Here is an 11,818-nt window from a genome sequence, read left to right on the forward strand (position 1 = left end):
TTTGTTATCACCGTGTTCTCCTCGTTAGGAGGACCCTGACATTTCTGGAGGGGATGTTCAATAACTTGAAGGCTCCAGATCACACAAACTGCCCGAGCCAGGAAGCTGTTGTAGCTTTCGGCGCTTAGCAACAGGCTGCCGCTCAAGGAAACAAAGGCTGGACCGCTCAAAGTCTAAAACACTTCCAGACACTTCAGTGTCACAATGCTGACTCACACAAAACTGTGGCCAACACAGTTTGACTGGCCTTCCAGTGGAATGTCACATGAATAGGTAAACAGTCAGCTAAATTCAATCAATTAAATGTAATACTTAATGGTCAAATATTTATGCATTAGTTGATGATGGTGCATATAATCTACCAGTTTAACACTGCTACTTATGGATCTGAACAAGTTCTTTCCCGGGCTTAAAAATCTACTCTCTCTATGGATTTATATATGAGACATTTATGTAGAAACAGAGCAGGAGTGGTCAGAGAGCAGCAGTGTTGTTGTGCTGCTCTGCTCCCAGCAGATGCAGCAGTGCCAAACTACTGAGTAATAATAACTAAATGCTGCCATCTTGTGGTCTGAGCGAGACGTACACTATGACATGATCACCCTTGTGGGAGTCATCAAAAAAAGGAAAAGAATGATTGTCACTGTTAACAATGAAGGCTGTCATGCTTAATATGATATCTATAATATTTAAATTAATATTGGGCAGCAACTCTTAATAGGTTGTATTAGTGTCATAGAAGCTGTGGGCCCCTTGTATTGAGCCCCAAAAACACTCCCAAAACCCGTGCTGCACAGAGTCACAGGAATTTGTCAGAATTTGTACACTGGAGTATTTTTTATTCTTAAACTTCCAAACTGCAATCTGACCACTGTATGACAAACACTCGAGATTAATTTAACATCCAGGAACTTTATTTGTACAGTTCCTATTATACACACACAGAGTCTATACCTCCTTTGCCATGTTGCTACCTCTTAAATTGCTTTTCCCACTTGTCAAATAGAACTTCCTGTTGTTTACTCTGTCAGTAACAAAAGGGGGCTGAATTAATTTTTGAGAACCTCCAACCCATATCAGCTCTGGAAGACTGAATCATCTGACTAAGAGCTTTTAGATTCAGACTGCTGTGTAGCAGCAATAACCTCTTCTATGGTTGATTGGTGAAAGTTAATAGACTGAAGGAAACTGGCCTTCTGGGACTGTGTTTTCTGTTAAACAACAGGTGGTATCCCAGTTTGTACATTTGTACTAACATTTCTTCATCTGACCCACTGGGTTAATTAGCAGTGTCAAAATTTTTAGTGTTTGTTTTAAACTATGGGGAATAAATGCCACATGTAAGGGGTTCAGTGAAGCAGCCAGATTCACATAATGCATAATGGCAGTCACACGGGTACAGCCAAACACTCTCCTAGTCTGAAAAAGCAGCTCTGCTTTTCATCTAACTTTCTTTCTGCAGTGGAGTCATCCCTAATGTTACTGAGTGTTTTACAGAGAGATGATAAAGAGCACTGGGAAGCATTAAACAGCTATCCTAGCTGTTCACCTGCAAGATAATACAATTAAATAACCAACCCAGCTCAAATCTGAATGTAAATTATGCTATTTCAAGGACACACGTGTATTTTAGTTTATTTTAAAATAGCATTAGCAGCACAAAAACAGACGCTCACCAGGCTCTGCTTAAGTTTGGTTCTTTAAACTTGCTATTAAACACTTACTGTACATACAAATAGGCCTATAAGTATTTGTACACAATTTTAGTAGTTTTGCCTCAGTAGTCTATTTTAAATCAAACAATCATGTGTGACTACCCAGAGCTCATGACCATAGGCTTAATGTATGGATGTCGATCAACTGGTAATTCAACAGTTTTCTTTACACTCAGCTCTCTCTGCACTAAAATAGACGGTACAGCATCTTCATTACTGTAGATGCGTGGCCCTAATCAGTGATGTGTGGTGAGGTTTGTGACGGATGAAGCACTGACTCATCTGGAGTCAGACGCGCCAACCGCCTGCTCCATTTATTGTATGTGACACAGTGCCACCAGAGGTGAGCCACAGCACTGCACTGCCTCACCCCACATTTCTTCCATGTGTTTGAACAGGCGATGCATAAATTCAGCAGTTCTGACCATTAAAGTGTTGAAATAATTCAGAAAACAGTTTTATAAAACAGTCAAGTGCTCAAATGTATTTCCTCTTATTATTGTTGGTATTTTACTTGAAATGATGACAGGGAAGGCACTGGCCCTAATCCATCTGTCAATCTCCCGCCTCCCTCACCCCTCACTTGTGAACATGCCCCAAAATATGAAAACTCCCCCACTTGTGGCAGCAATTCTTCCCTGACCCAGAGTGGGCACTCCATCCTTTTCTGGCTGAGAACAATGGCCTCAGACATGGAGGTGCTAAGTCTCTTTCCCACCACTTCACACTTGGCTGCAAGCCACTCCAGTGCAAGCTGCAGGTTACCACTTGATGAACCCAACAGAACCACATCATGCTCAAAAAGCAGAGATGAGATCTTGTGGCCACCAAAGTAGAAGCCTTCAACCACTTGGCTTCACCTAACCCAAGAAAGAAGAGGAGAAAGAACAGGAACCAACATGGAAGGACAGGCCTCTGCATGGGATATACAAGCAATAGATATAAGAAGTGGCTGACGTAGAGAAATCCTACCAATGACTGGGCAAAGCGGGGCTGAAAGACAGCATAGAGGCACTAATCATGGCAGCACAGGAAAAAGCTCTGAGTACAAGATCAGTAGAGGCTGGGGTCTACTACACCAGGCAAGAACCCAGGCTGGGCAGAGACGCCCCTGAGACAATCCGGCACATAACAGCAGGGTGCAAGATGCTAGCAGGCAGGGCATACATGGAACGCTATAACCAAGTGGCTGGCATAGTATACAGGAACATCTGTGCCGAGTATGACCTGGAAGTCCCGATGCCAAAAAGGGATACGCCCCCAAGGTTGGTCAAGAATGAACGAGCTAATATCCTGTGGGACTTCCAGATACAGAGAGACAAACTTGTGATGGTTAAACAACTGGACATAGTTGTGGACAAGCAGAGGAGGAAAGCCATAGTAATAGATATAGCAACAACAAGAAGAAAGAACCTCAATAAATACCAAGGGCTCAGAGAGGAGCTGGAAAGGATGTGGAAGGTGAATGTAACAGTGGTCCCTGTTGTAATTGGAGCACTTGGGGCAGTGACCCCCAAACTAGGAGAATGGCTCCAGCACATTCCTAGAATGACATCTGATATCTTCCTGCTCTCTGTGGAGACGGACGCCTGTTTTCTCTCTCTCCCAACCCTCTCCTTATTGCTCTCTGCTTGCTGCTTGGCTTGTGCCTCAAGAGCCTTTCTTTACACATCTCCGAACCGTAAATTAAAACTATGGATTTAGTCAGCTGGTCTCTCAACGCTATTGATCAGATTTTTTTCAACAAAGACACTGGGAAATGGAGAACCATCTTGTCCGACTGGAACTTACCCAGCTGGCTACAATACGGACTCCTGGGGACACTGGAGGATTACGTGCCTGGCGGGTCTGTCCATTGAAGATATGGAAGACACTTACATATTTGGCTTATTGGTAACAGGATACTTTCTGATTGGACTTCGAGGGTACCTGACTTATTGGGAAATTTGGAACGTCTGGGCAGCCGTTTGGGCCTTGGTAAGACTGCCTGGTCAACATGAAAGTATGTGCAGAGCATTACACACTCAGACTGAGAATCTGCTGGAACTGAACCGGAAGCTGGAAGCGAGTCTTGTGGCTCATAGGCCAGTTTCAGTCATGACTGCGGAAGAAATGGTTTAATCTTGGAGAACTGTCTGTTCTGAAGGCGAGGAAAAACCAAGAGAATCCGGCTGATTGGAATTCGCCATTGAAAGGCTTCAGTAAGACTCAAGGCAACTGCCTGCACCTAAACAATTGTATAATCTAGAATTTGGCTCCTCTGCCTGGCCTTGGATAGCTGGGAATCTTATCCTCTCCTGGAGTTATGTAAACAGATGCTCTTCCCTGGCATCATCCGTCTTGTGATCTGTGTGAAGTGGTACTCCTCGCGACTGTTGATGATGAACATTCCACCCGGGCCAGCTACACAGTAACCCTGAACCCACTCGCCTCCACCGGCTCCCTCCCGTCCCTTAGATGTGTCTCTGCTTCAAAACACCTGAGTCAAATATAGAAGTCATTAGCAGGACTCTGGAGAACTTGACTGCATACTGACAAGGTTTCAGGTGTGTTGGATCAAGGACACATCTAAAGCCTGCAGGACATCGGCCCTTCAGGCCTTGAGTTTGACACCCCGGCTAAGATACTGCACAGGACCCTCAAGCTCCCAGGCCTCTGGCAGAGAACCTGAGTTTGGAGGGCAAAAAGATGGCCCATAGGGGGAAACCAATGATTCTAATGACCCACGCCTTTTTGCACACCTCAGCACATATGATTATGCACATGACAGTTGTGTGTCCACAACCATCTCCAGTGGGCAAACACCACTAGGGGTTAAATACTTGGGACTAGCCACCAATTGGTTTTTGAACTGAAGAAACCTTTCAGATGAAAGGTGAAACATCTTCAAGCAAGGGCGTAGGAATTAGTTTATTATTGGGGGGTAGGGGTGTGTGATGTAGACAAAAAATATCTCAATATTTTCTGTAATTTTGTCAGTAACGATAATGAATGATATTTTGGACTATTTAAAAATGTGTTTGTAAAAGAAGTGCAAGCTAGTAAAATATAAGACTTAAATCAGTGTTGTTGACACGTTAACTTCATCAAGTTTTTCAAAAGCAATCACTCAGCAAAAATGAAATAAAAAAAAAAAATCACAGAAAGACACACCGTTTGCCGGTTGCAAAGAAGGCACTGCAGCAAAAACCTCCCAGGGAGACTATGCTGTAGTCACGCGAGACTTTGTGAATCTCGGCAGTATCGTTAATGGCGGCGTGACTCTATCAGCAAACATTTGCGTGATTAGCCTTTTTTTTTTCGCCAATTTATAACTAGACAGGCTTAAAACTAAAAAATATAGATAGTTTCTTAGCCTAACTTAAATTATTTTCAACAATCTGGAGGACGGTGAAGAGGACCTGGATAGTTTGCTGCGGTACATCGACGGGTGTTTTGAGCGAGTCGTCATGGGGAAAACAGACAAGACGCCAACTCCCTCCACCAGCAAAGGAACGCCGTCCACAAAAAGAAGCCGCCCAGAAGATTCCCCAGAGGCAACTTCGCCACCCACCACCAATATTGTGGACATTCTGGAGTCCATTAATAACAAATTGTCCAGCTTTGACGCCCGCTTGGCCCTGGTTGAAATCCTCCACAAGGAGTTTCAGGCCCTGCGGGAGTCAGTCGAGTTCAGCCAGCATCAGGTGGAAACACTGGCTGCTGAAAATGCTGTCCTCAGAGAGTCGGTGAATTCCCTCACCGAGGAAACGACCCGGCTCTCAGAAGAAAATAAGAAAATTAAAGAATCGATTATCGAGCTTCAGGCCCGCAGCATGAGAGAAAATCTTGTGTTTTCAGGTATCCCGGAGAAGGCAGAGGAGGACCCGGAGGCTACAGTGAAGGAATTTATCCAAACTCACCTGAAGCTCCCGGAGGACGCCGTGAAGACCATCGCCTTCCATAGAGTCCACCGCCTGGGAGGGAAGCGACCCGGAGCACGCAGCCCCAGACCGATCGTGGCCAAATTCGAACACTTCAAAGAAAAAGAGCTGGTGAAGAGCCGCGGCAGGGAGCTGAGAGGGACGGACTTCAGCGTCAACGACCAGTTTCCAAAGGAGATTCTGGAGCGACGCAAGGCTCTATTCCCCATCCGGAAGAAGTTCATGCAGGGAGGCTCCCGGGCTGTCATCGCCGTGGACAAACTGTATGTGAACGGACAGCTTTACCGAGACAAAAACACCACGCCATGGCTCTGCTGATCGATCAGGTGATCTGTGTCCATATTAACGTTCTTTTCTGAGTTTTTTTTTCAACCATCTAAACAGTACCATTAAATAGTCTAAATCTGTCTAAGTAGTACCATTAACGCCGACGAGTCAGCATAGTATCGTGATCGTTTGTTTGTTTGTTTGTTCTGTTTTGTTTTCCCCTCATCTAATTTCATTCTTATGTCACTTAGGTCACTTTTTACACGTCTTTTTTCTTTCTGCACTCAGCAATATGTTTACGTCACTTACAATGCTACAGTTTACTACACTAACATACAGCGCACATACACACGCACACATCAATATAAAGGGCACACGCCAACATACAGAACATATGTACACACACACACACATCCTTAGTGAGCACACAACAGTCCATCAGTTAGTTTAAATATGAGCACACTCAGATTTGTCTCATGGAATGTGCACGGGGCTGGTTCGAGGGAAAAGAGACTAAAAATTTTTAATCGGTTAAAAGACTTAAAAGCAGATGTTGTTTTTCTACAGGAGACACATGTGTCCAAAACATCTGTGCTCACTCTTTCCTCTCCACAGTTCCCTCACACGTACTCAGCCTGCTATAACTCCAAACAAAGAGGTGTAGCTATATTGATTAACAAGAAGATAAACTTTAACATTAGCAACAGTACAATAGACCCTGAAGGTAGATTTATAATACTTAATTTATCTATACAGAATACAGATTTATGTATTGCTAGTATATATGGACCAAATGTTGATGACCCCTCCTTCTTTCATGCTTTGTTCACTTCACTCTCAGATCACTCTGACACCACACTTGTAATAGGAGGAGACTTCAACCTGGTACTTAATGCAGATATTGACAGGCTCAGTACAGCAGTGAGTCAGAGGAACTGGCAGTCTGCAGACATTCTTAAACAGTACATGAAGGATTTTGGTCTTTGCGATGCTTGGCGTTCACATCACCCCACTCTGAGAGATTATAGTTTTTTCTCACCAGTACACAAATCTCATTCCCGCTTAGATTACTTTTTAGTTAGCAGCTCCATAATGATGGATATCACAGACACTCAGATTCACCCTATCACTATTAGCGATCATGCACCGGTGTCTATGTCTCTGACACAGAAAAGAGTCACACCACCAATCAGGAACTGGAGATTTAATACATCATTACTTAAAGAAGAAGATTTTATTAATTATTTCAAAAAGGAATGGTCAGCATACTTAGAATATAATGATATTCCAGGAATATCACCATGTGTTCTTTGGGAAGCAGGAAAGGCAGTAATGCGGGGCAAAATAATATCTTACTGCTCGCATAGGAAAAATAAAGAAAAGCACTTGTGTTAGAATTAGAACAAAAAATTAAATCTTTAGAAACTGCCTATGCCGCTTCACCACAAGAACATACAATTATCAGCCTGAGGAAACTGAAACTGGAGCTAAATGAAATAATTGATAAAAGGACACAATTTATGTTGCAGAGGCTGCGTTTGGAAAACTTTGAGCATGGAAATAAATCTGGAAAATTCCTGGCTAAGCAATTAAAACTGAATAAAGAAAAAACAGCTATTTTTTCTATTAAAGACTCGACTGGTATTATTACTCATGACCCACAACAAATAAATAACTCTTTCAAAGACTTCTATGAAGCCTTATATTCACCACAGATTAACCCATCTGATACTGAAATTGAAGAATTTCTTAATAATATAAATCTACCAAAACTAAATGACAGCCAGGCTGCAGCTCTGGATTTACCTCTTTCATTGTGTGAACTTAGTGAAGCCCTACAGCATCTCCCAAATAATAAAGCCCCAGGCCCAGATGGTTTTCCAGCCGAGTTTTATAAAGAATTTTGGTCTGAGCTAGCTCCCATTTTTTTCAGAATGGTAACTCAGATTCAGAATGACCACATCTTATCTCCAACCTTAAACTCTGCTAACATTAGCCTGCTTCTTAAACCAGGCAAAGACCCCACACTCCCATCCAGCTACAGGCCAATCTCTCTCATTAATGTAGATCTTAAAATAATTTGCAAAGCCCTTGCCAAAAGATTAGAAAGTATTACTCCATTTATTGTACATCCAGATCAAACAGGCTTTATCAAGGGTCGGCACTCAGCCAATAATACACGTCGACTGATAAATATAATAGACTATTGTTCTATTAACAAATTAGAGACGACAATCGTGTCTTTAGATGCAGAGAAGGCATTTGATCGGGTAAATTGGAAATTCTTACTAGCAGTTCTGCAAAAATTTGGATTCGGTTCATCCTTTATAAACTGGATCAGAACACTACACAGCTCTCCGAATGCACGTGTTAGGACAAATGATCTCATTTCACAAAGTTTCAGTCTGCAGAGGGGCACTAGGCAGGGCTGCCCACTCTCTCCCTCTCTTTTTGTGATTTTCATTGAGCCGCTAGCAGCAGCAATCCGTCAAAATGTAAATATTAAAGGGATTCAAACTGAAAATATGGACCATAAACTTAGCCTTTATGCTGATGATGTATTACTTTTCCTTGGGAATTCACAAGGCTCTCTTTTGAAGACTATCACACTGATAGATAAGTTCTCATCTATATCTGATTACTCTATCAATTGGAGTAAATCAACAGTTTTGCCTCTGAATTGTAATTTCCAGAGAACCTCTAGGACCCCACTAAAGTCAGGAAATATTAGATATTTAGGCATAAATTTTTCCGCCAGGCTCTCAGACTTGGTACGATTAAATCATATCCCCTTATTAAAAACAATAGAGGATGATCTCACACGTTGGAACAGTTTACCTATATCACTCATGGGGAGAGTTGCTGCCATTAAAATGATGGTTTTACCAAAAATTAATTATCTATTTTCACTGATCCCTAATAAACCTACTCTTCCTTGGTTTAAGTCACTAGATTCAAACATCTCAAAATTTTTATGGAAAAACAAACCGTCAAGAATAAGCTTAAAAATTTTACAAAAGCCAAAACACAGTGGAGGTCTAGAATTACCAAACTTTTATTACTATTTCTTAAGCAGTAGATTGCAGTATATTTCAAAGTGGATCAAATCCAATTCATTAGACAACCCATGGCTGGATCTAGAACAGGCGTTTTGTGGAAAAATAAAAATCTCAGATTTACCTTTCATTAGTTCCAGTATTAAACATCATAACTGCTATAAAGTCCTTAGTATAAATACCTCTCTGACAGCCTGGTGGGAATTTTTAAAAATAACTAAGTCTTCACTCATCCCCTGTAAACTAACACCCATTTGGAACAATCCAGATATTTGTCAGAAAAAGAAAATGCTGAATTTTCCGTTATGGCGTGATAAGGGTATAAATAACTTAGAACATATTATCCAAGATGGAAATTTTATCACGTTCCAAGAACTTATATCAAAATATAGAATTGGCAACGGTAGATTTCTGGAATATCAACAAGTTAAGTCCGTCCTACAGGGAAGATTTAACCTTAATCAATTGAATCTAGAAATGCCTACTTGGGTAACAGAATTTCTTAACCTCTGTACCCCAAAATTGTTATCAAAATTATATAAATTATTAATAAAAACTGATGATTCAGTTTCCCTCCCAATTACAAAATGGGAGCGTGATCTTTCTGTCAACCTGGATCAAAATTTATGGACAGAAATATGTTTAAATATCTTCAAAATGACTAAAAGACCCCAAATACAACTTGTACAATATAAGATTCTCCATAGAACATACTACACTGGACAAAGGATGTTCCAAATGGGCCTTACACACTCAAACATATGCACCCACTGTACAAGCAATTCAGAGGATAATCATCTACACGCTCTGTGGTCTTGTGTACCAGTTCAGAGATTTTGGCAGAGGATTTGTGAAGATCTATCCACATGGTTTAGCTGTCGTATCCCAACTTCCCCCAGACTATGCATCTTAGGTGATGTCAGTGAATTAATTATGGAGTTAAATATATCACACATAGTTCTTACTGCCTTGTGCATCGCTAAGAAGATGATCCTCATGAACTGGAAGACAAAAAATAAACTATGTATTACTCAGTACAGAAATTTATTAGTAGATCATGTTAGTTTAGAGAGAATGTCTGCTTCTTCTAAAAACAAATTGGAGGAATTTGACTCTCTTTGGTTCCCACTGCTCAGCTCCATTACTTAGTGGGGGTGGTGGGCTGCGGGCTCTGCTCCTGATGTGCTTTGTGGGGGGGTGGGTGAGGACTCCGGAGGCCTAGGTAGCTGGTAGCCTCCTGAGACTGGAGTCCTGGGGCGACCTTCTGGTGATGTCTGTGTGCCTGTCCTGGTTGATGGTGGTGGGGGCTTGGATGGTGCTGCCTTCGGTCCTGGGGTGTGGGCGGGGTGCTTGGGGGGGTGGTGCCGGCCCTCGGTCGGTTGGCTGGTCTTCCCTGTATGGCTTGGGGGCTGGGGTCTGGGGCCCCGGCACTGGGGCCGCGCCGGCTCCCGGTGGGCCCCCCCTGGCGCGGGGGGGCCTCTGCTGTCCCGGCCGCGCCGCCGGGTGGGGTGGGTTGGCCTGACGTCGGGATATCCGGTCTACGCTTTTGGGGCCCTGGGGTGCCTGCATTGCAGGGGCGTGGGGTGGGGGATGGGGCCGCGGTGGGGTGGTTGGGGGGGACTGGGCACTGCATTTCCATGCCCAGGCCAGTATGTCCTGTCGCCTGTTTGTGTCTATTGTTGAGTGAATGGGCATCTAGGGGGAGCGGGCCGCCCTCTGCAGTGGGGGCGAGGGCGCCAACCTCGGGTGCTGCAGTGCTCCGGGATGCTGTCACCGCAGCCCCGGGCTCACCTCCCCCTGCCCTGTGCTGGGGTGTGGGAGGTCGGGGTGCCTATTGAGCCAGCGGACAGCTGGCTCTCTTCTTCCAGGATTCTTCCTGGTCATATGCCCCCCCCTCCCCATACACAAACACACACACACACACACACACACAGAATACACATCACTCACAGATGTAGGATGGAGAGGCCACGTGGAGAGCTGCACCACCACTTGCCTCTCCGTTTTAATTGCACTTTAGTCATTATAACTCACAACACATACACACTTACAACCTGATACACATAGGACCTTTGGGGCAGGCATGTTACTCAGAGGTTGATGAGATGGGCCGCTGAGGTGGCCCCACTCGGATCCTCGTCACTGTCTGTCTCCAAATTTTATTTGCACTTTAGACATGGAGGGTTTTGTGGGGGCAGTGTGGGCAAGCACTGACGACCAACAGTTGGCGCTTGTGGCATAACTGTCCCCTCAATTTTAACTGCACCCTATACACCTCATTCACTCACAAACATTAACACATAGACCTACAAGTTGGGGAGGAGGAGGGGTGGATGGGTCATCTTACACCCCGATTTCTTGCGTCTCGCCCGGGGTAGGGGTCGGGTGGTTCCTTGGGGACCGGGCTGGTGGCGTCCTGGGGTCGCTGTTGGCCCTGGGGTGGTTTCCACTTGCCCCGCCTTCAGAGGGTGGGTAGCTATGGATGAATGTGTGTCTTTGTGTATTTGTCACCGTCTCCGTGAGTATGGGTGGGTGAGTGAATGTGTATGTATGGCATATCTGTGTGTGGGTAAGTATGTATGGGCATGTATGAGTATCTGTGTATAAATGTGTACACGGGTGTGTGGGTGTGTTTGTATGTATGGCTGGACCTGGGTCTGGGCCTTGTGCCTTGCCTCCTGGCCGCTCCTTGCTGGTTGCCTCCTCCCCCCTACCCCCCTGGGATGGGGGTGCCTCGGGGGTCCTGGGTGGGGCTGGGTGTTCTGGCGTGGGTGCTGGCCTGCCCCCCTTGGGGGTGCGGTGCGGGGCTGCGTTGGCTTCTTCGGCGTGGGGGGGGGCTCTGTGGAGGGTCAGGCGG

The sequence above is a fragment of the Archocentrus centrarchus genome, unplaced genomic scaffold (genome assembly GCF_007364275.1).
Source record: "Archocentrus centrarchus isolate MPI-CPG fArcCen1 unplaced genomic scaffold, fArcCen1 scaffold_38_ctg1, whole genome shotgun sequence".
Classification (NCBI taxonomy): Eukaryota; Metazoa; Chordata; class Actinopteri; order Cichliformes; family Cichlidae; genus Archocentrus; species Archocentrus centrarchus.